We start from the raw sequence: 26,641 nt of genomic DNA, 5'->3' as shown, positions 1-26,641 counted from the left end.
TTGGAGACACCTATTCATTCTTCAGAGATGCATGCATGGAGACCTTCCTCCTTCCTCACTTTTTACATGGAGTGGCTTCATCATCATTTGATGTATTTATGTCTTCCTAAGGGGAGACATGTTTCTTGTAGGAATTGGATTATATCTTACTTTCAAGTACTCTTCATCTACATTGGATCTTCTTCATTATGGGGGGGATATCATGTCTCCTTATTTCCTCCTATGGGGGGATCATTCTTTGTATATACATGATGTATGCAATTTTTGGAGGGTCTTGAGGACTCCATCCATCCATGCATCTTGTTTTCATCTCTCTTTCTATGGGATGGTTTTTCCCATGAGGTTTTCTCTCTTTCTCCACTTTATGAGAGATTACAATTTGGAAAGCTTTGGAAAATAGTTTTCAAGGTGATGAACATTCAAGAAATTGAGGCTACAAAGTTGGATTTGTGCATTTTAGGATGTTAAAGTGATGGAAGATGAATCTATAAGAACATATGTAGGTAGAATATCATAAATTACTATAGGTACCAAATCTCTAGAAGGAACCAAGGAAGATAATGAGGTGATCTAGAAGATATTAAAGAGTTTAACACCACTATTCAAGCAAGCAGTTCAAATGATATAGTTATTGATCTCTTATAACAAATATTTCACCAAGGAAACATTACTTGGGAGACTTGAAGCAATTGAGAATGAGCTTAGATATTATGGAGAATTATCTAGAACAAAGACACCTTTTAGTGCCCTAAAAATTTGACCTAATCTATTAAGGAGCACAAGTGCTAGAGGAGATTTTGCTAGCAGTATTAGATCTAGTGAGGACAGAAAGATAGAAGAAGGAATAGCCCTTCTAATAAGAGGAGAAAAAGATGGTAAGAAAATATTTAAGTGTTGGACTTGTAATAAGTTTGGTCATTATGCATCTAAGTGTCCTAAAAGAGAGAAAATGTATAGAAGAAATTTCAAACCTATAATAGATAAAGTTTTTTTGTATGGCAATAAAGAAGATTATTTTGATAAACAATCAATAAGTGTTGGAGAAGATGAAATAGGGTTTGTAGCTATTAAAGAAGATAGTCTAGAGAAAATAGCTTTGGTATCACAGGTTGAAAAGAAATCTGATTCAATAATTGACAATGGTTGTTCACATCATATGAATGGTGATATGAACAAGTTTGTTGACATCAAAAGTTATGATGGAGGCATTGTTGAAGTTGGAAATAATGTAGCTTGCCATGTTAAAGGTATTGGATTAATAACTCTTGATGGTAAGACTAACACTAAGGATGTATATTTTTTTATTAGTTTGAAACACAATCTTTTGAGTTTTGGATAACTAGTGGATAAAGGTTATTATTTACAGTTCATAAAGAAGACATGCATGATCAGAGACAAAGATGGGAAGGTAATTAGAATAGGAACCAGATCTAGAGTTAATGTATTTTAGTTGAATCCCACTGAAATGATAGTTGGTTATGGCATAAGAGATTTTGTGATGTAAACTTTGACAGCACTATGAAAACTAGTAATATGTTTGTAGTTAGATATTTGCCTAAGATTGTAAAGCCTACTAACATAATTTGCAAGGAGTGTGTATTGGGAAAGCATTACAGAGATTATTTTCCTGGCTAGAAGTTCACTAGTACAACAAAGTTGGAGATTGTACACACAAAGCTTAGTGATCCTACAAAGACTAAAGGATTCTATGGTGAAAGGTACTTCATGAATATTGTTGATTAATTTTCTAGAATCATGTGGGTTGTATTTTTTAAAGAATTATATGAGGCATTTGACAAGTTCAAGATATTCAAGAATAGAGTTGAGAATGAATTATTGGATACAATTGTTAATTATGTATTATCTTTGATGTTACACAAATGTTATATCAGTCATCAGACAAAGTCTACTGAGCTCAGATAATGAACAAAGCAATTTACAGTGTTAACTGAGCTCCCATGATTAACGAAGAAAAGTTAATGTTTATTGAGCTCACTCGAGCATCAAAGGATCTTGTAACTTTACTGAGCTCACTTGGGCATCAAAGGATTTTGTAGTAAAAATTTAGTGTTAACCGAGCTCCCAAGGTTAATAAAGAAAAGTTAATGTTTACCAAGCTCACTCGGGCATCAAAGGATTTTGTAGCAAAAATTTAGTGTCAACTGAGCTCCCAAGGTTAAACAAAGAAAAGTTAATGTCTACCGAGCTCACTCGGTTATCAAGGAAATGTAGCAGAGAGTTAGATTCTACCAAGCTCACAAGGTCAGCAAAGGAAGGTCAGTGTTAACCGATTTCACTTAGTCTCCAAAGAATTTTTGCAGGGTTTGTAGTGTTTATCGAGCCTCACTTGGTTAACATTAGAAAACCATTCTAGAGCAGTGATCACCAAGCTGGGTCGACCAACAAAGGATTTTATTGTTTTGATATTAAGTTCAATTGTTTCACGCAGCCAACTGATGTAATGTTTTTTTTGTTGTTGTAACTTATATTTGAGTCGACTTGATAATCTGAAAGGTATATATTTAGATGTTCAAGTTGTGAATTAAGGTGTGTGTGATTATATGGATGAGGATGGAATAAGCGAATATTGAGCAAATTTTGATGAAAGATTGGATATCCTAGAGGAGCTACAAAGCTGTATTCGATCAATAAGGATCTAGTAAAGTAGAATAGAGATCTATAATCAGAAAAAGATAAGTTGCATATCTTTTAGGTCACCTCATTGTTTCTTTCTAATCATTGTAACAGTGAATCTAGAATCTCTTAATAGAGTTTGTTTAACATCCATTTTGTAAATCCTCTAACAAGGTGACAGTTTAGTTGAATTGTTCTAAAAACCTCTAACTAGGCCACTCCTAAATGGGTGATTAAATCCTCTAACAAGGTCACACCTAATAGTGTGCATTGTAACCTTTAACAGGGTTGGCTCCTAACAAGGCTCACTTCAGAAGAGTGAAAATTGGTGACTAGTTACTTGGTGGTTTTTTCCATATTGGATTTCCACGTTAAATCTGGTGTCTCTTGTGTTCATTTATTTTAACCTTTGTAAGCATAATAATAACTATGAATGCTAAATAATCAGTAATTAGTTAACCTACCAAGTTACAATATTCCTACACTATTTATCAAGTATTAGTAGTAAGTAAATATTATAGACATCTAAGGGATTTTTGGAATTGTTTTTTTGGTAACTAATTCACCCCTCCCCTCTCATTTACTTCTTCTATATTTCCAAAAATTGGTATCAGAGCCTTTGGTGCTTGCAGGAGAAGATTTCAAGGATCTAAGCCAAAGATCAGGATGTCTTATAAGAAAGAAATTTTAAGACTTGATAGGGACAAATTCTCAGCATCACAAGGGTTGATGAGACTTCATCTAGCTTCTATTAGAGATACAAGACTAAAATACCTTGACGAAAAAAATGCAGAACTAGTTGGTACACTATTTTTTAATGATATTGTTGAAAAGAAGACCCACAACATTATGATGATAGATATAGCATCTGCTCTGAGTTATGAAGAATTTGATGACATCAAGGACTAAAAATCTACTTTTGAAATGTGGGAAAAATTGAAAGAAATCTATGGAGGAGATGATAATGTAAGAAGAGCCAAAGCAGAAATTTTAAGAGGACAATTTGATCAAATGAGGATGAGAGAGGATGAAAACATTGCAAAATATGATGAAAGAGTCAAAGCATGTGTCAGTGCAATCAAAGCATCTAGAGGAGATATCAAGGAGGAGACAATTATAAGTAAAGTTCTTAGAACTCTACTTCCCATTTATGCAATTAGAGTTTTTGCAATTCAAGAAAGAAGATGTGAAACAAATCATAAGATAAATCTAGAGGCCATAGTTGGAAGATTAACTGCATTTGAACCAGACAACTTTGACAACTATGTCCCAGCTTCCAAAAATATTGAATCAGCATTTGAAGCCAAGCTTTCACTCAAGGAGAAAAGTAAAAAGAAAAAGGAATCTCAGTTAGGAAGTGAAGATGAATCAAACCAAAGTTTAGATAGTGATCTTGAGGTGATTGAAGCTCTACTAGCAAAAAAATATTCTAGAGGCAGAGGAAAATATAAATGTAAAGTTCCTCTAATCTATTTTTCATGTGAAGAAATTGGTCATATTGCTACTAGGTGCCCAAACAAGTAGAAAAAAGATGAGAAGAAAGGTTACAAGTACAATGGCAAGAAAGACTTCAAATCATTCAAGGATAAAGGTATGAAAACATGCTTTATGGCTAAAGATTCTAATTGTTCTAATAATGAAGAAGAAGATGAAATTGTTTACATTGCTATGAAAGATGAGTCTAATAATGATGAGGAAATGGCACTCATTTCTCATATGAGAAAAAATGATACATGGATCATAGATAGTGGTTGTTCTCATCACATGACTGGTGATAAAACTAAGTTTGAGTACTTTGAAGACTATGATGGTGGCAGTGTAAGATTTGGTAACAATGAACCTTGTTGTATAAAAGGAAGAGGAAGAATCTCTCTAACCAAAGAACTTATATGTGATAATGCCTATTGGGTAGAAGGACTAAAGCATAATCTGTTGAGTGTGGCACAGCTACTCAATAATGGATTCAAAGTAGAATTCATGCATGGAAAAGTAAGACTACTAGATGGCAAAGGAAAACTGATTGGATTAGGCACTCAAATAAAAGGTAACTTATTTTATCTTGAACTTGGTGAGTATTCATGTTTTATTGCTCAAGTTGAAGAATGTTGGTTATGGCATAAAAGGTTGTATCATGTGAATTTTGATAACTTGGTGAAGATAAGAAAATTCAAGAAAGTAAGAGGCATTCCAAATATAAAAAAACCTGAGGTTGGTCTATGAAAAAATTGTCAAATTGGTAAAATGGGAAAGACTAGTTTTAAAAGTAAAAACTATCAGTCAGAAGATATATTAAAAATTGTGCATACTGATTTATGTGTACCCATTGGAATTGAAAGCTATACTAGAGAAAAGTTATGCATTCTTTTTTTTGATGATTACTCAATAATGATGACTATCATGTATCTAAAGAACAAATCAGAAGCATTTGAGAAAGTCAAATGGTATTTTGCCAGAGTAGAAAAGGAAACAAGAAAAAGATTGAAATGCTTGAGGTCAGACAGAGATGGAGAATTCATTTCACATGAGTTCAATAACTTTTGCATTGAGAGAGGAATCAAAAGATAGGTATGAGCCCCTAGAACTCCTGAACAAAATGGAATAGCTAAAAGGACGAATAGATCTATCATGGATTGTGCAAGAACCTTAATGATTGAAAAGAACATTGCTATCAAATACTGAAAGGAAGCTATCAGCACTGCAGTTCATACCTTGAACAGAGTACACCTTAAAAAAGACTCATTCAAAACTCCCTATGAGCTATGGTATGGCTATAAACATAATATAAGTTATCTAAAAGTATTTGGAAGTAAATGTTACATTTTAAAAGAATCTAGAAAAGGAAAATTTGATGTAAAAGGTGATGAAGGAATATTTTTGGGATACTCTTGCAAAATTAGAGCATATAGATGTTTGAACTTGTCTACTTACAAAGTCATAGAAAGTGCACATGTGAAAGTTGATGAGTTTGCAGAAAGGATTGAAGAAGAAAGCAAAAGGGAACTAGAAGATTATAGAAGGTTTGTTTTCACTGAACCTGATACAGTACCAGTCAATCAAGAATCTTCTACTCTCAAGTCATTAGTAACCGAGTTACAGGAAGTTCGAACTGAGCTACAGTAGCCTGAGTTACATTTAGATGCTACCGTGATAGTGTCTATGGAGTCTAAAAGCAAGCCAATATCTACCAAGCTAGAACCTAAAGTTGAAGTACAAAAAGATAACAATGAAATTCTTTTAAGAGGTAAGGAACCTGTATTAGCAAAATATGTCAGGAGACATCATTTAGCAGATCAGATCATTGGAGACAAATTTGAAGGAACCATGACAAGAAGTAAGTTGAAAGGTACTTTTTTACTTGTTGATTTTGAACCTAGAAATATCAATGATGCATTGAGAAATGATAGTTGGATTGAGGCTATGAATGAAGAAATAGAGCAGATAGAGAAAAACAAGACATGGATTCATGTACCCAGGCCTAAAGATAAAAATGTGATTGGAACTAAGTGGGTATTCAGAAACAAGTTGGATGAAGATGGTAAGGTATCAAGAAACAAAGCTAGACTAGTATGCAAAGGATATGCTCAAGAAGAAGGAATAGACTATGGAGAAATTTTTACTCCTATTGCAAGATTGGAAGGAGTCAAAACCTTACTAGCATATGTTGCTCACAAAAGATTCAAAGTTTATCAGATGGATGTCAAGTCAGCATTCCTCAATGGTATACTAGATGAAAAGGTTTACATTGAACAACTTGAAGGTTTTGTTGATCCAGATAAGAAGAACATGGTTTGCAAATTACACAAGGCATTGTATGGTCTGAAACAAACCCCTAGAGCATGGTATCAAAGATTGCATAACTATCTTATTCTGATTGGTTTTCAAAGAACTAATGATAACAGTAGCTTGTATATAAAGGAAGGACCAGATAATAAGATTGTTTTCTCAAAAATATTCGTAGATGATACTATTTTCACAAGGAATGATGATCTTTGCAAAGAATTTTCAGAGCAAATGAACAAGGAATTTGAAATGTCTATTTTTGGAGAGATCAAATTTTTTGTTGGTCTTCAAATTTAGAAGAATAAAAATGGTATCTACATCACTCAATCAAAATACATCAAGGAGATATTGAAAAAGTTTTCTATGGAAGATTGTAAACTAGTTGGGACTCCTATGTGTACTGGATTAAAAATTACCAAGGAAGATGAATCAAAAGAAGTAGATCAAACATTGTATAGATCTATGATTGGAAAGTTGCAGTATGTAGTTCATACTAGGCCAGATATTGCCCTTGCAGTTGGTATTGTAGCAAGATTTTCAGCAAAACCAAGAGAAAATCACATGATGGCAATCAAAAGAATAATGAGATACTTGAAAAGAACTGAAGATTATGGTTTATGGTAAAAATTTGGAGGTAATCTAGATTTGAAATTGTTTACTAATGTTGATTGGGTAGGAAACCTTGATGACAAAAAAAGTACAAGTGGAGGAGCATTCTTTCTTGGAAAGAGGTTGGTTTCTTGGACAAGCAAAAAGCAGAATTGTACATCTCAATCTACAGTAGAGGCAGAGTATGTTGTTGTTGCAGTAAAAAGTTATAATATTGTTTGGTTTAAACAGTTATTGGAAGGCATGAAGGTGGAAATCAAAGAACCAGTTGTTATGTTTTGTGATAATACAAGTGCAATAAACAAATTTAAGAATCCAGTGATGCATTCCAAAACCAAGCACATTGTAATAAAATATCATTTTGTTAGAGAATTGGTGCAAGATAAGGATATTAGATTAGAATATGTTTATACAAAGGAACAAATTGCTGACATATTCACAAAGCCATTACCTAAGGATGAACTCTTGTATCTAAGAGGTAAGTTAGGAGTCACTCTCCTATCTGAAGTTCACTAAAATAAAGTTTTAGTGATGCACCATTGCATACCAAATTGAAGATCTATCAGTTGATGCAGCATAATTAGGAAATATTGCATATGAATCAGTACTAAAGGTACATTAAAATTCATTTGAGTTGTGTTGTCTTTGGCATGTGTTGTCAAAGAGGGAGAGTTTTACTGTCATATCTTTCTGAAATTTGTTTGAGAAGAAGAGTTTGCTATAGAATTCCTTCACAAAGGGAGATTACTGAAAGAGGGAGAGTTTACTATCTAATAGAGAAAGTTTTTCTGACAGAAAAAGGCTTGTTATTCTTGTTTTCAAAGTTGTTCTGATAGAAAAAGGCTTGTTAGACTTGTTTTCAAATTTCATTCTGCTATGACATGTTGTTCTGCCATCAATGCCAAAGAGGGAGATTGTTGGATACAATTGTTAATTGTGTATTTTATTTGATGTTATACAAATGTCATATCAATCATTAGACAGAGTCTACTGAGCTCAGATAATCAACAAAGCAATTTACAGTGTTAACTAAGCTCCCATGATTAACGAAGAAAATTTAATGTTTACTGAGCTCACTTAGGCATCAAAGGATCTTGTAGCTTTACCAAGCTCACTCGATCATCAAAGGACTTTGTAGCTTTATCGAGCTCACTCGGGCATCAAAGGATTTTGTAGCCAAAATTTAGTGTTAACCAAGCTCCCAAGGTTAATGAAGAAAAGTTAATGTTTACCGAGCTCACTCGAGCATCAAAGGATTTTGTAGCAAAAAGTTAGTGTCAACCGAGCTCCCAAGGTTAAACAAAGAAAATTTAATGTCTACCTAGCTCACTTGATTATCAAAGGAAATGTGGCAGAGAGTTAGCTTCTACCGAGCTCACAAGGTCAACAAAGGAAGGTCAGTGCTAACCAAGTTCACTCGGTCTCCAAAAGATTTTTGCAGGGTTTGCAGTGTTTATTGAGCCTCACTTGGTTAACATTAGAAAACCATTCTAGACCAGTGATCACCAAACTGGGTCGACCAGCAAAAGATTTTATTGTTTTGATATTAAGTTCAATTGTTTCATGTAGCCGACTGATGTAATGTTTTTTTTGTTGTTGTAACTTATATTTGAGTCGACTTGATAATCTGAAAGGTATATATTTAGATGTTCAAGTTATGAATTAAGGAATGTGTGAGTATATGGATGAGGATGGAATAAGAGAATATTGAGAAAATTTTGATGAAAGATTGGATATCCTAAAGGAGCTACAAAGTTGTATTTGATCAGTAAGGATCCAGTAAAGTAGAATAGAGATCTGTAATCAATAAAAGATAAGTTGCATATCTTTCAAGTCACCTCATTGTTACACTCTAATCATTGTAATAGTGAATCTAGAATCTCTTAACAGAGTTGGTTTAACACCCATTTTGTAAATCCTCTAACAAGGTGACAGTTCAGTTGAATTGTTCTAAAGACCTCTAACCAGGCCACTCCTAACAGGGTGATTAAATCCTCTAACAAGGTCACACCTAAAAGTGTGCATTGTAACCTTTAATAGGGTTGGATCCTAACAGGACTCACTTCAGAAGAGTGAAAATTGGTGACTAGTTACTGGGTGGTTTTTCCCATAGTGCATTTCCACGTTAAATCTGGTGTCTCTTGTGTTCATTTATTTTAACCAATGTAAGCATAATAATAACTATGAATTCTAAATGATCAGTAATTAGTTAACCTATTGAGTTACAATATTCCTACACTATTTATCGAGTATCAGCAGTAAGTAAATATTATAGAAATCTAAGGGATATTTGGAATTATTTTTATGGTAACTAATTCACCCCTCCCCTCTTAGTTACTTCATCTATATTTCCAACATGAATTAGGTATGAAGATTAAATGTTTAAGATCGAATAGAGGAGGAGAGTTTACTTCAAGTGATTTTAACATATTTTATGAAGATAATGGAATCAAAAGATAAGTTTTAGCTCATAGAAACCCTAAAAAAATGACATTATAGAAAGATGAAATAGGTTAGTGACAAAAATAGCAAGAGCGATGTTAGTTGAGAATGATGTATCCAAGATATTTTGGAAAGAAGTTGTGAATATAGTAATCTACACTATGAACAGAGTATGGGTTAGGAAAGACACAAACAAGACCCCTTATGAACTATGGTTTGGTCACTCACCTATAGTTAAGTATCTCATAATTTTTGGCAGGAAATGTTATATCAAAAGAGATGATGATGTTGGTAAATTTGATGCTAGAAGTGATGAAGGTATGTTTCTTGGTTATTCATTGAAATAGAGCTTATAGATGTTATAATCTAAAGACAAAGACTATTTCTGAAATTGAAAATGCAAGAATTGATGATAAATTTAGGATACAAGAAAGAATAGTTGACTACAATTCTGATGATGAGAATGTTGTTGTTACTAAACCAAGGAATGATGAAGTATTCTTTGAGACTAACAATGATTTGTAGAATGAAGGAGAGCTAAGGTAAGAACAAAGTTTGGAACCTAGAATAGAGCTAAGAGTTGAGATAAAAACTCCTACTTTTGGTAAGAATATGACAAAGAATCATTTGGAGAAGATCATTGGCAGTAGAGATAAGATGTGATGACATCTAGAAATATAAATGAAGAGCTATGTCTGATATCTCAAGTAGAACCAAAGAATATAGATGAGTCATGTAAAAATGACTATTGGAAGAAAGCTATGAAAGAAGAATTGGAGATGATCATCAAGAATGAGATATGGGAATCAGTCATGTTGGGTGTTCATTTTGCATGAGGTCAATTGTAGGAATCCATTGTGTAATTCCTCTCTTGAAAAGTAAATCTTTTTAAGGATCCTCTCCAAGGTTCAGTATTTTTCTTGTGATGTACCAAAATCTACTCAGTAGAAGATAAATGTGAGTGTTCACAAGGAGGCCTTTGCTGGTTCTAAAACTCTTTTATCTTAGAGTTGAAGTAAATCTGTCTATTGTCTTAAAATATCACACCAAAAGAACAATATTTTTGTATTTTCTATTTTCCAATGAATGCAACTCTAACAATGCAGCTACTATGAGGTCCTATTCTAATAAGGGATTAGCAAATAAAATAAAAAAACTAAAAGAAAAATAACATGAAAGTAAATGACTTGAAATTGAAATTCCTAAATGGACATAAGCTATAGGACACAACATCCTGCGAGTTAAACCTTCAAAGAAATCGATAGGAAACCAATGAAAATAGGAGTAGTGCTTCCTAGAATCCACTGATGCAATCGTTGATGAGAATATTTAACAAATTGAATGATGTTTCACTCTTAATCAAATCACAAGGCCATAGAAAGTGTACTCATACAAGATAAAAAGCTATGTAGACACAATCGGGTGATCTCTTCTCAAACTTGTTATGTCAGCGGAATTCATATATCTATAGCAAACACTAGAACTAAAAGATCGCGCAACCAAAAACAAAACAATAAACCTTTGGCTCAATCATAATCTCATGAATAAAATCCATAAAATAATGACACATTTAGGGAAGAATAACTACACTTTGAAGGCTAGCACCAAAAGCATAATTTTATTACATAATAATGGTGGCTCTTCTTATATTTTACAATGGGGTATTTATAAGAAATCATCTCCTCAAATTGTGTTGAGAGTGAGAGATATCTTGATGCAATAAAATATTTTTAAAACATTTCAACAAACTAAATACATACAAACTACAATCTAACTCATGCTTAGAGGGACTCCATCCATATTTTATTCATTAATTGGATGTATGAGCCCTTTACATATCAAAAATAGAGAAAACATGAGAGAGAAAGTAGGAGGAATCCATCAGTCAAGGTGGAAGTGCATGGAGACACCAAAAATAGAAGTTGCCCCTTCACTAGGTGTGTGTCAGAGTTAACTTGCCATCAGAATGTGCTCCTGATGCATGGAAAGTACTATTTTTGGAACTGGTAGTCAACTGTCAATGCACCTCTGAATTGCAGAGCTACAGACCTGTGAACCTATGGACCTACAGAGCTATGGACCTGCGGACCTTGACTGGGTCAAAATCTTAAAATTTTACTAAGTTTCAACATTGAAATTCTAGCATTTGGGTTTTGATCATCTTTATCCTAAAGCTATGTTTGGATGTTTGCCCTTGAATTTCTCTATAATCTTAGTAATCTTAGCAGCATCTAGAAGATCCAAAGCCTCATACTTTTCCTTGACCTTCTATCTATAGTTGTCCACCTCAATTTGAGTCTCTGAAAAATCTTCTAGTTTGGTGTCCAACTCTAACAGTGCTTCCTCTATCCTGAAGACTTGTCTAATGTCTTTATCACTGGATGCTTCCTCCAAAGTCCTCCTAAAATTTTCCATGACTACTTTAACTGGCAATAGCTTCTCTCATTCTTCATCTTCAAAAATATCCAACCATGTATCATTATACAACTTTTTTGCTTCCAAAATTTGCTCTCGAGCTTGGTCCTTGAGCCTATGTATCTCATCATGCAATGTTTCCATCACTTTATTTCCATCCACAATCTTTTTTATCCAATCATCTATCATGTCTAACTCCTCTCTGGTATATACATCAATCAAAACATGGTACCTTTTCTCTTTTATGGCTTGTAGAGTTTGTAAATCCTTGCTCCATGCTCGTACCTCATCCATGATACTGAAGTCCTACCTCAAAATTGCCATGATCTTATCAACATTCTCTTGTGTAGCATGCAATAACTTCAAACTTCCAATGATTATATTGAAACCTTTATCCTCAAGGCTTTCTCACCAATTTTGAAAACCTCTCAAAAAAGTACTGATCTATACACCTTCCCCTTCTCTAAGAATGGTATTCAAAGTCTCCTCAAGGTGTTCAGAATAAAGAGGACCAATAACTTCAGCTAGATTTCCCTTTAGGATCTCAACTTGCCTTGGAAGTGTTCTGATTTCAATCTCATCCTGTTCCATATGGTTGAGAACCTCCTTGACTCCCATAGTCATCATTTTTTAGGATGTATCCCATGTAGTCTTTCCTAACATAATATCTTTCACTTCATAGTCCTCAAGACTAATAGCTTCTACATTTGTACCTTCAAGAGGGTGAGCCACTTGTGCAAATAAGTCATGGTTCTATGTAGTAGTGATGAACACAAATGGCATTACATCATGTAATGGAGACTTAGGCTTGTTCAAGATCTCTGCAATGTTACAAATATCATCCTCTGAAGCATTGAATTGATGCTTGGCACTTCTCATTATTTCCTTTCGAAACCATTTTGGGATATGTATTTCTATAGCCTTGGCTCTAGATGATGAAGGGATGTGTTCAACTACCTCCTTCCCTCTATTGTTCTTTCTTGGAGTCTCCTAGTGTGAGGATTCTTGTTCTATAGTCTCAATTTCTATAGATCATGTAGTTTGATCCTCAACTTCCTAAGAAGGCTATTGTACACATTCTACTATATGTGCCTCTTTTGATGGCTCATCAGTAACCCTTGGTTCTAGTTACCTTTGTAATGATGGTTCCTTTTGAACATGTTCTTCTTTTGAACTTGAAGGTGGAGGTGTTACTAAAACCTTATCTACCATCCACTACTACATTTGAGGCCCTTTTTCGACCATTATTGGTTGAAATTTTGACCCATTTTTTGACCAAACTTTGACCAACTTTGACCAACTCATTGATCAAAAAAATTTCGATCAAAATTTCAACCAACTTGTTGGTTGGTCAAAATTTTGACCAATACTTTGGTCGAAAAACTCCCATAGCCATAGTGCAAGTTTTGCCTAGAATTGGCCAAAATTTTGACCAATGAAGGTAGAAATTTTGACCAATAAAAGAGGAAATTTTTGACCAATAAAGGTAGAAATTTTGACCAATATAGGTAGAAAATATTGACCAAGAAAGGTGGAAATTTTGACCAATAAAGGTAGAAATTTTGACCAAAGAAGGTAGAAAATCTTGACCAAGAAAGGTAGAAATGTTGACCAAGAAAGGTAGAAATTTTGACCAATGAAGGTCAAAAATTTTGACCAATGAAGGTAGAAATTTTGACCAATAAAGGTCAAAAATTTTGACCAATGAAGGTAGAAATTTCTACCAACGCCTAGGTGTAAATTTTTTTTTAGGCATTCTATAAAACAGTTCACATGCCTTGTGTATGATATGACATTTTGCATGCATCTTGCACTCTCTCATCCGGTCGATGATGGATTATGGAGAGTGATCTGAAATGATGACACTAAAAAACACACTCAAATCCAAAATGAACTTGCATTACAAATGGATTGTGGAAATCTGATATTGTTGATTTTGCATGCATGTCTACCAGGACAATCATAACTTTATATGTTTAAGTTGTGATTGTCCTGGTAGACATGCATGCAAAATCAACAATATCAAATTTCCACAATCCATTTGTAATGAAATTTTATTTTGGATTTGAGTGTATTATTTAGCGTCATCATTTCAGATCACTCTTCATAATCCATCATCAGTCGAATGAGAGAGTGCAGGATGCATGCAAAATGTCATATCATACGCAAGGCATGTGAACTATTTTATAGAATGCCTAAAAAATATCAACTGTAACTAATCAAAGGGTCATAAACACTGACAATAACCAATATGCTTCTTCATTAATATGCCTATAGATAATAATAGCAAGTTTACTGAAGAAATTGAGCAATTTTCTGGTTTGGATGTCTTGGGTGATGGAAATGTGGCAATTGTCAAGAGCTTAGATGAACACTTCACTGACAATATCATCCACAAAACCCTTGTCTTTGCATGGCCATCTTGGATTTACCAAACAATAAATTGTGAGCTTCTCATTTGGGAGGTCTTAAGTTCAAGTGTACTTGAGCTTAATACATAATCTCAACAAATCTCAGCAAGCAATAATAGCATCATACTCAAAGAGTCCTCTTATATTCTTGTATTGAATGAACTAGACCTTGTGTGCTTGTAATTAAGTTGTTTTCACTATTAGGAACCATAAAGAGAAATGTAGGTGTGGAGATTAAGGACTCGCCATTGTTTTGAGACAGTCCCAGTCATCAACTAAGGGTTGCCCAGGAAATCTCACAGTATTAAGTTGAAAAAGGACGTTACATGGAATGGCTTAAGAACAATTTCATTCTTTTATGACTAACATGTTGCAAATATATGAAAATGCATACAAGAGAACACATTAGGGCATTGGGAGGAATATGCATAGTTTTCACTGTCTAAGATGGTTGAAAATGCATCTTGTTCTACAAAAGACAATAATTGAATGATTAACCATATTAAGCCTACTAAAAAAGTGGCATGGAATGACTTAAGCCTGATTCCATTCTTGCATGAATTTTAATCTATATCTACCCACACAAATTTATATTGCAAGCACAAAGCACATAACATATAAAAATCAATACAACATTACTTGCAACGAAGTTGTTCATTAAGTCTAGGCTTGAAAACTGAAATTAGGGAAGAGGAATTTGAGAATCATACCAAATATGTTTAGTCCCAACCTCACATATATTGGTTTAAAGAAACCATCGAAAAATTGAATAAACCACCAGGTGATATAGAAAGTTATTGCAACTAGAAACAGAACCACACTACAAAATTGTGTTCAACATTTCAAGCCCACATAATCATTTATTACACATTTCAACATAGATTAACAAATCCCCAATCCTTATTAGAACTGAAATTTGAAACAAATGAAATGGTCTATAGATCAATAGGTTTCAAAGTGCAATGCAATAAATGGACAAAAATGCCTTCTTACCATCTGCTATTGAACTTTTTTGAAACCCAGCTTTGCAGAACAGCATAAAAAGCCTAGTCAAATACAAAACCACACAACTTTGAATTACAAAACCGTTCAAGAATTTACCGAGCTTTTGACAACAACAAAAGGAAAAATAATAAAAAATAACATCACGAGCACAAAACAAATTAAAAGTTAGAGTGGCATCATTAAAATCATTAACAGAAAACAAATTAGAAACTTATTTAAATTATTTTTGGAATCCATTCAGATTAAAAACATTATAGATGTTGCTATACTATCTTATTAAAGAGCCTGAAGCACTTTTTTCGGTAAAAATATGTACAAAATTCTTTAGCAAAGCCTGAAATGCATGAAGTAAATTAGAGGTTGAGTAGAACTTAATCTTTTCAAATGTAATGACTAATAGTTACAAAATGCTTTACATGATTCCTCATAGTAGTAAGCGATATGAAGGATTATAAAAATATGAATCCTTTAATCATCTCACTTAGATCAAATCTATAAGCTTTGCCTCATACTCCTCAACTGTCAAATTATCTTTTGTACCTGATAGTCGCCCTAGTTTAGCTTCCATTGTAATGTTCTTTGCATGGGCCATGGTTGTTATGTATTTAGTATATGAAATATTCTCATTGAAAGATAGATGTGAAATCCACCATTATAGAGTCAACACCCTAATAAACAATCACATACACAATAGAATGTCTATGAATATTTTTGCACATACAAAGATAATCATTCAATGTACTATGAGGATTTATTTCTGATACCTCCAAAAGCCTTCAAAAGTTATGATGGACATAATTACATTGTAAGAAAAAAATGCAGCAACTACAATGATCTCACCATGGAACAGGTGATAGCACAAGCATACTACTATATGATTCATTTCTTTCTATAAGGTCACTGAATCATTTATTCAGATACTGAGAGATGTTTTAAATCTGAAAATTTTTGTGATACCATTGCATATAACATATCATCTCCAAAGTCTCAATCAAGTCATACTTTTCAGTTCTATGATCAATATGCACTATGAAAGGGACCTGTCAAAGTAACTTTTATGTTAAGCACTGTTCAGAAATGAGCCAAATTTAACTATCAAAGAATAAAATTGGGATAATTCATTATGTAATTCTACTAAAAAGACTTCACTTCAAATTTAAATAGGGTAGAGAATAATCAATTTCAGTTTATGGATGCCATCCTACATGAGATCATTCATTTTGCTTGAACTTCAAGCTTAAGGGCTAAACAAATTGTAAAGCGTCTTCATAGCTACTTATGCAAATCACGTGATCCAAAGAACCAACACTTGCTAGCTCAAAAAGTAGTAGCAAATCATTGAGGAGCAACAAAAATGAAAGCAGTGGTAGTATTTTAAGTCATTACCATACTTGTTACTGAAATACTATACAAGAAGCAAAAGCAACGAGGTTTGTGTGCACATTCAATTTGTTACATGCTTTAAAAAATTGATATTTCAGATTTCTCAGCATTGACTACAATATTTTTGAATCAAAGAAAATTTTAGGGAACTAAAGAATCTTAAACAAGAAAATAAAATTAACTTAACTCTATGGCTATAGAGAGATGCCCCTTATGACATGTTTCAAGTCCCTGAAGCCTCATCTGTGCAAATAGATTAGGAATTTCAAATGGATATAGATGCATAATGATTTATGTAAACAATAAATATTTAAACAATTATGATATTGCTATTAACTATATAGTTTTTGAGTTAAACTCATTGACCATGTTGCAGGAGTTGTGGTTCACAAGAATCCATCTTACACAAGAATAAATGGAACACTTAACAATCATTGCATCTAAGTGATGCTCGCAGAAGCATTGGGCCTTCCTAAGTGAATCCTGATAGCAATATCCCAATTTGACTTTCTTGGAAAATATCTCATACTAATCAATTTATTATTTATTGAAAATAATTTTAGAAAAGAGTAATTTCGAAAAGCTCATATGTAACAATCCATCGCTCCTCCACAAGAGGGTGACTGTAGATAGCTCAAGGAATGGACCTATAGGCAATTGTACCTTATGTGATAGAAATCTGGAGAGAAAACAATTTAGTATTTGCTTAATGTCTGTTATGTGTACTGTAGTTCTGTATTGATTACAAGTAGGTTACTCTTCCACATTATTTATAAGAGGCATTATTGGACATCTGTTCTACTATTTTTCTTTGAAGTCTCGAGAAAAGAAAAAATCATGGAGACTTCTTTTCAAGGCCTCTTTCATGGGGCATCATGTTTTCTAGAGTCGGCTCAGGAATAATTATGAACTAAGATTTGATTTTTTCTCTGGTTAAATGCACAGTCAGGGTCTTAGAAGAAGTACTTATATAGCTATAGCATGGTTGTGAGGTTTTCCTAGAATGGTAGCATTATGTTTACAAAATCATGCAAAAAAAAAATTTTGTTAAATTTAAGGGACATATTTTATTGCCCAAATATCTTTACTGGTGGTATGCAGTCACAACATGACTATGAATCATGGAATCACTGATAAATGCATATGTTCTTATGGGTACTATAGATTCTAATTTCTTAGACTACAATTTCTAATCTCTTTCAACCATTGTTATAGGTCAGAGACTTTCTAATGAAGATCAATATTCAAAGTTTATAGGCCCCACAGTCTCTTAGTAACTCATGTAGCCATGGAATTGTCTTTCCCTATATAGTTTGTTAACAAATAAGAATCTGCAAGACTACGCAGATTCAGTTCAATCTTAGCTTTTTTCTTAAAAGCAAGAATATCATTTCAAAAAAATGCTACTTGAGCTCAATGCATTAAATTTTTGGGGAGCTGTGACCTGAGCCTGTGCTTGGATCCTTAAAGAGTTCAAAATAGTCGAAGAAACCATTTCCAGTGAATATAAACATTCAAGTTTGTAAGCACAAGGGTCTTTTGATAACCCATGTAGACACTTTATCCTTCACTGCATGTTGCTGATAGAGTCAAAAACTAACAAATGCAACCATTCTCATACTGGTCCCACCAATTTTTTGTTGGAAGACTATTATTTCAATCAAAGTTTCTTGTCAAGCTCACCACATCAAAAACTCATCCTTCACAAGGAACTGTGAGCATGACATTGGTACTACAGAATGTTTGTTAAAAAATATAATTCCAAAAGTCTTAATATGGACTCTATGGTAGGGCATCTGTCCCTCAACCCTGTCCTACATCATGAACACCCCCCCCCCCCCGGCACAAAACCCACTAGGGCACTGCCCCTCAACCCCATTAAGGTCTCCAATACTAGACCCCCATTACTTTCAGGATCTCCTATCATGTATGAAACTTGATTATAATGAAGAGTTGACAAGGAATTGGGATATGACCTTTGAGTGTATTAACATAGATGTTATTGTTGCACAATTTGCTAGAAATCTCTTTACATTAGATAGTTGTACAACACATGGCTAGTGGAAGTGGAATTGTCACTCATTGTGGTTCAAGTGAAGTTCTATTTTCAAAGTTCTAGGTGTTTATTTCATTGGTAAACCCAACTTGTTGTCCTACTAGGCCTAATTTGCAATTAAGTCTCTAGTGAGCATTTTTTTTCCTCCCAGATGTCCCAAAAGACTCTCATAATCACATATTCTGATACCCAGTCGGCTATATTTCAACATATCTCAAAATTAGATATTGATGTTTTGGATCAACTGTCCCCAATAGATGACTGTCACTAGTTTTTGGCCTATTTGACCCCACTTTTACAGAACAAGTGTGTGACATATGTGGCTTCCGGCCCTCAAGCTTTCAATAGTATTGTTTAACCCCAATCAAAAGAAATTACAATCAATTCGGTCTCATATACCCTATAACTATGAAAGCCCCAAATTGCTCTTACAAACCCTCATCTAACTAGGGCTTGCTCATTATATGACTCTCCAACAAAGTTTCAACTAAATGAAAGATTTTTTAGCATTATATTAACATAATAAACTCATCCCAATCATAAAAACATACTATTGTTTAGGCAGATTGCTCACTGTTGTAACCAAACCTCATAATTAGTGTTCCTTCAATCATAACAAGTATGGTGATCACCTTGCACAATTTGTCTTTCATAATTAGTGTTCCTTCAATCAAAACCAATAGTTCTCAACAAAAGATCAATGGATAGCCATTGATTATTTTCAAATTCCAACAATTAGTAGTTGAAGAGTCTCATGGTCATGTAAGGTTTCAACAGAAGCTCTATTAATTTTTATTGACAGAAGTTGAATCGATGTTTGTTCATTCTTTTCAGATTCGAATGGTCAAATGTTGTTAGAAGAATTTGAAAACTCAGTTGTTGGTTAAATTTATTGCTATAATAGTTTCTTCCTACTATTTTTTGAAATACATGGAAAATGATGAAGGTCTGAGTGTGTCTGTGAGAGAGAATGCATCAAATAAAATAATAATAATTTATGGATAGAATAAAAAGGTATATGCATTTGTTAAAATTTTTATCTCTATAGATATGATGCAATGAGTTTGATGTTAAAGGAAAAAGAAGTTTGTGAAGGTTATAGTAAATTTTGCATTGAGAGACTTTGTTGGCTTTTGTGTAAGATTGGTGAATTACAGGGTGAATTATAGAGTTTCATTCTTTGCAATCTTTGAATACATCTAAGAATATTATGCAGACTGTTACAAATATGAGATAGTAAATTTATTGTTTTGAAATGAAATAGAGTATCCCTCTATGTTTTAGTCATTCTTCTTTGAGTAGTGGGCAGGGGTTGGTGGCCTGATTGTAGTTAGTAAGACTCTTGTATTTCCAGTGAGGCTTGTTGTCAGTGAGACTTATATTATATAACAATTTATTGTTTATTTGTTTAGTTTTTTAGCTTTATATGTATTTTTTTTGCAACAAATTTGCTTTCTTTTAATGTTTTATTTGTTTGACACACGGACAACTTGTTCCTATATCAGGATATTGTGATATGGCCTAGATGAGAGCTCATTGTCAAGCAAGTAGATAGTTGTGCTAATTCATATACGAATCCATATTTGATATGCTTGTTTGTGTATTTGGTGTGTTGGGGGATGGGAAGGAAGTGGTTATATTTGAATTAATCAAATGGTCTACACTCATCTATTTTTTGGCATATGTTGTATGTCAGTTGTATTGTATCTGGGGTTTTATAAAAGATTGTTCTATCTATGTTCGATGCCCTTCTTATATCTATGCCCATGTGACATAGATAGTAGGCCATTGAATAAAATGGCCATATAGTATAAACATTCCTTTTTAGCCTGGTGCTCAACAATTGCAAAATTAAGAGTGCAATAAAGGAATATATATATATATATATATATATATATATATATATATATATATATATATATATATATATATATAATCAAATTTTCAATCTAATATATATATTTTTAGCAAAATATAAAGGTAAGTGGGTATAAACTAGTAAGGGTAGAGAATTCATATTTATTGACTCAAATTTCTAAGACACCTTACAAGGGGATATTATAGTTATAATATTCCTCTAGTTTGATTCTTCCTGCTTTCAAATGCATTGCATGGGATGAATTTCAGAGACTTGCATTTATGTGTTTCAGTTGCTTTCCTATCTAATAGTATACCTGTGTAGATGACTAGTATCAACAGGTCAAGAAATTTGGCGGCTGTAATGATTAAATATAGAACATATGGCAAGCTATAACAATAAAATATGTCCTTCCCATGACAATTCATGTCAAATGGGATCAATTAAATTGCATGTTAAGCTTTGAGTTGACTATAAAATAATGTAGCACTCAAATCTGAAAGAAGAATCTTAGTATTGGACCTGCCTACATCACAACCCCACAAATCCATCGCCACTATTCCTTGAAAAATACAATTATACAAACATGATTCCATGAAAGTTGTGAAACTTAATTGAATAGTATCATAAGTGTACAACCATAAGCCACAACTAAGCCAAGTAGGCAAATGTTTTTTTCTAAGGCCTTATTTTTTTCTATACTAATCATATCAGCATATAGTGTATAGGTTACTGAAAGTAGGAATCAATTATGATTGTAAGAAGACTGAATGATAATTATATCCCAGGGTATTTTGGAAGCAAGCTAGATCATGATAAGAGCAAATATTTTCTCAAACAAAGATCCCGTTATAGGCTTGTCCAGTCCAAGACAAGCATCTATGAATTAACAAGAGGCATAGTAGAAATGTAGTTATATATGCTTGTTACATAATTAAGACTATTAATATATATGTTATTTTCAAGGTCTTATGGCAGCTGATAGCTCTTTAAAGCACTACTTGAATCAGACTAAACTATAAACTAATGAAAGGAAAAAAATTATATGAGGTTTAGAAGTAAATCTTATTTGGATAATTATTTTACTAAAAAATTCAAAACACATAAACATTTAACTTATCTACTATTAGTAGGAAAGTCAATGTTTGAGAGATCATACCACTTCAAGTTTTGGAGTTGAAGATGGAACACCAATTGTTAGTTCATCATTCCAAAATGGATCAAGAGACCTCTTTATTGTATTTTTTTTCACCATCTACAACAAAAAGGCTATTCAAGATCTTAATACAAAATATTTACTAGCATGGTTATTCTAAATTTATTCCTAAATAAAATATATAAGCAAAAATATGAGTTATTAATTGATAGAATATTTCATATAAAAAATGAAAATTAATCTATGATCTATAATAAATTAGAATATTGAAAAGTTAAAAATATATTTTTTACTTAAAAAAATTTAATTACCTTAGTTTTTAATTTAGGACTTTATATTAGTTGATTTGAAATAATTTTTGGCTTAGATTGTGTGTGATGGATGAATGGACACACAATCAAACTCATAAATTATCTCTAATGAAATATATCTTATACATATGAAGAAAGGGATTCTAATTTATGATTTTTAAAAAGACATTATAATCAATAAACACATTTATATAAAGCTAAATCCTTCACATGAATAATATCTACATTCAACACAATTATGATTTTCTCCTAAAATGTAACAAATAATAATTTCTGTAAAAAAATATTCAAAAGCTACAAATATAATTATATTATGTGAATAACTATATATGTCCCTTTAGTGGAATTTTCTTTGTACTATATATAGTATTTACAATTTAATTCTATTTCCTTATCCTCTATAAGAAAAATGTTTATAGACAAGCATCTATGTGAATCCTAGCTTGCAAATATGCAATTCAGAAATCTATTATCTTTTGTTATCATTTGCTACATCTCTACCAACCATGACTCAACTATGTAATTCATATATCAATTCTCTTTTTTCATCATTGGCAACAAAAATGGTTGGAAACACACATTCTTATGAGTCCTAAAGATAAGTTATGAAAGATGAAGTTGAACCCATAATCACATAGACACAACCTTGCAACTACAATGACTCTAAAAGCTAAAAGCATGTTTGTAGTGGTCATGTATCACTCTCTGTGATTGTGCTCGTTATGATTATTAGATGTGTAGTGCACCCATTTTCACTCTCCTCCATTGATTGGGAGGACTTTCACATAGTTTCTTTTGAGTCCTTTCCTATAATGCTTATGGAACTAACCTGGTCTAATTGTCTACCAGTTGTCTTTGGACAATGTGTATGAAAAATGTTAAGATTTTAGAATGTTTTATCATCATATGTGAAGGTCTTATTTCATTTTGGAGACTCTACTTAGCTTTCACATGTTCCTCTTCTCGCCACACATTATTTATATAATGAAGCAAGTGCAGTCTTGAGTAATGGATTTCTCCCTTTATGAAGGCTTGTCCATTTCTTTTTCCAAAATCTTAGAAATACAATATAATTTGGGGTTGGGTTTTGCAGAGTAGAAGATTATTTTGTGCACTACCTTAGAACATGTAGGTTTCTTCTTGCTTGGTCTTATTATTCCAGGCTTCCATCTATGGCTTGTTCTAGCTGATAAAGGTATGGAGCTTAACTAGAAGGGTAAAGAACCCTCTTGAAGCCATTAGTTGTGGGGCATCTAGTTGGTGATGCCCCTCCCCTTATGAATGACTTGGGATACTCATTCTCCTACTTGACTTTGATAACTCAAGCTCCCACAATTACACCTGATTTGGAGGCAACCTATGATGCCACCATTACACCTACAGTCATTTCCTACAGCCTAGAATCATGCTCATGGTTGTAATCATAATAAAAAAGTTCTTACTTTCAACATTAGAAAACTTGGACATATGTCCCGTTAACAATTTTATTTATTTTGACTTTGAAAAAATGATCAGTATTGTAGAGAATTGAACTAATATTCACACACCGGTTATGAAATTCCCAATGCACAAAATCAATTTAAACACCATTACATCTCCAAAAAAACTATATCTTCATGCACTCAATCTAACGATTTTATCTTACATTTCTACATAAGATACATACAATAAAGTAGAGCATTTCTTTTCTAAAAATAGGAAAATATTTTAAAAGATCTATCAATCTCACATTTCAAATGTGTTTTTACAAACAATTCATGAAACCATTGTCATCAAAAATTAATTGGCAGATGTAAATTGATAATCAAGCAAAATATATCCTTCTTATATTGAAAACACCAAATAATGACCTGAAGCTTAGTGGTGATAGGGTACTCATCCATATCAGCATAGTTCTTATTGATGGCTTCCACTATCAACTTATTACACTTAGGTTCCATCCATTTTGTCATAAAGGAGGCCAATTTAAGCTTTGGATTGCTATCAAGCATAAGCTCACACTGTAGCTTGTGAATACCACAAAGATGCATCTTATAAGGAGAAATGAAATTATGAGTCATGCTTGGTATAATTTATGAAAGAAGCCATGAGCATGACCACAGTGTAGTTGTGGATGTTATTCTCAAGCTTAAGAGCAATGAAAACTGATTCATTGAATGCTAGGAAAGTTGTTGCACTATTTCCTTAGATATAAATGAAGACTATGGCAATGGTTGTATGCATAATTTACTTTAACAATTTAGTTAATTGCTTCACTAAGTATGTCCCTTTGAAAATGGTGTATACCCACTCTTGTAAAGAGTTGACACAGCAGAACTATTTTTTAAGGGATGAAGAATTTCTTTGGAACCATGAAAAAGGATATTTAGAAGTGACCAAATACTAAAACCTGTTAAGAGAAGGCTCAAATGCTAAAAAAAGGTAGAACATAGTTGGTGATCTACTATAGTGTATGTGCCAAAGGATTGATTTGAAAAAGGCTAATGTAACAAATTACAATGAAGAATGCTTGTCAATACAAGATTCCACAGAAATCGATCAGTGATACTTATTTCCTCTGGATTTGCCAAAAGATCTACATCTTAAAACTATTGATATGTATGAATAGAAAGAGGAAAAAAGCATGATACAATCATGCAGCAAGTCAGCTAATCCACCTTCAAGTTGAACCACCCAAATGTCCAAAAAAATTCAAAATAAAGAAAGTGAAAAAATACTAGAATATAAAAGAGTCTAAGTTTGGCTATCTTGGCATGGATTCAAGAAATGGTAAGCAGTCAAGTTGGCACATCTTAAACAAAAAATAATTTTATCTTAAACCAAGCAATTCAATACTTCAAGATTTTGAGGATTCGATATAGAAGCATCGATCTCCTTTCGATCACAATTAAGGTTGGCAGCAGTTATCCAATGCAGAGTTTTGAAGATCATAATATGGTGTTTCTAAAGATGGATTTAGTTAGAAATTGGGTTCAAGTTGTAAAAACTGCTCCTAGATAATTGATATTGGAATAACGTTTTTATTTTGATAAGATTACAATATAGTTTTTATTTCATGGAGATTGTATAGTTGCTATCATAAAGCAGGTTCCACTTGTCTTGTATGCAAAAAATCTGCAACCACACAAAGGATGCCTTTTTGGATCTTATAATAAGGGAAGAAAGTGGTGAATGTTAAGGTAGAATATTGAATTTAACTATATCAAAGTTTGATCCAAATCTACTCAGATTCTTTGGTGCTTTTGTAACTATTTTTTATTGTTTGTGAGGAATTGTGTGCATCAGTTCAATTTGATGAAAGTTTAGACAGGATTTCCTTGATAATTGGGATTTACATTTTATAAATTCATCTAAATATGAAGGATGATCCTAATCATCTTCTACCTAGGATGATGGGTTGGAAAGTTACAACTCCAAATTGTCATAAATAATGACCACAGATGAGAGGATTGCAAAATTGAAACCAAATTGACCCTTAACTTTCTTTACCTACAGACTTCAGTAGATCATATCACCCACCAAAAAAATGCACTCATAGAAAGTGAGAAATAATTGAATCTTGAATTTCCTTACCTACAGACTTTAGCACATCATAAGCATCTACAATAAGTTGCATGTCACCATACTCGATCCCATTGTGCACCATCTTGATGAAATTGCCAGATCCACCCTTTCCAATATAGGTAACAAAAGGGCCACTATCCACCTACACGGCGATCTTAACAATTTTATCCTCAATATACTTGTAAGCCTCATATGACCCTCCAGGCATAAGAGAAGGGTCATTCCTAGCACCCTCTTCACCCCCTAAAACCCTCATGCCCAAATATAGAAGCCCCCTTTTCTTTGCCTACTCTTGCCTTCTCTTCGTGTTTTCATACCATTCATTCCCACTGTCCACAATACAGTCCCCTTCTTCCATGTGGGCAACTAGAGTCTCAATTGATTTGTCCACGGGGGGGGCCTACTTTGATTAGAAGGATTATGACTCTGGGCTTCTAGATTGAGAGCAAAAATTCCTTGGCATCATGGAAACCTTTTACTGGCAGATTGCCTTCTAGATTGGCTCTATCTACCATATCATCTACCTTTTCTGGGCTCTGATTGTAAACTAAGATGGGGAAGCCTTTTTCTACAATGTTGAGAGCTAGATTCTGCCCCATCATAGCCAATCTAGCCAATTATATCCTCGACAATTCAGCCCTCTCTTTTTCTTGTATTCACATAATCAAAATCAAGAGTAAGGTTAACATCCAAGGGAGGCTTAGAACTTTTAGCTTGCAAAGGACATTTGACACAAACTTCCTTGGATTTTTGTGGCAATGTCATTGTATAGAGCTCTAAGTTTAACTGTTTCAACATCGACTATTGAACTAAACTATTTTGGTGTCATCTTCAAAAAGGCTAAACTATCCAAGAGCAAGGTTTTCACAATAAAGGCAACATATGAAAATCTCATAGTAATCCAGATTGCAATTTAAATTAGGAAACTAGGCAAGGGATACAAAAAATGCAGTCAGATCAGCTCTGTCAAGCTCTCAGAACATAATGTAGCTTTTTTATAAGAGCTAGTGTTTTATT

At 33.2% G+C, this 26,641-nt stretch overlaps 1 protein-coding gene across 1 annotated transcript in view; it reads right to left on the bottom strand.

The window, feature by feature from the left end:
- LOC149575342 (origin of replication complex subunit 6-like) overlaps positions 1-26,641 on the bottom strand; it is a 45,219-nt gene that overhangs the window by 13,910 nt on the left and 4,668 nt on the right. The gene's annotated exons all lie outside the window — the stretch shown is intronic.

This window comes from Cupressus sempervirens, chromosome 2 (genome assembly GCF_028749045.1).
Source record: "Cupressus sempervirens isolate cs-2001-9-10 chromosome 2, ASM2874904v1, whole genome shotgun sequence".
NCBI classification, from domain to species: Eukaryota; Viridiplantae; Streptophyta; class Pinopsida; order Cupressales; family Cupressaceae; genus Cupressus; species Cupressus sempervirens.
Note: the sequence above shows the minus strand (reverse complement) of the source record. Positions and strands in the feature narration are given on the sequence as shown.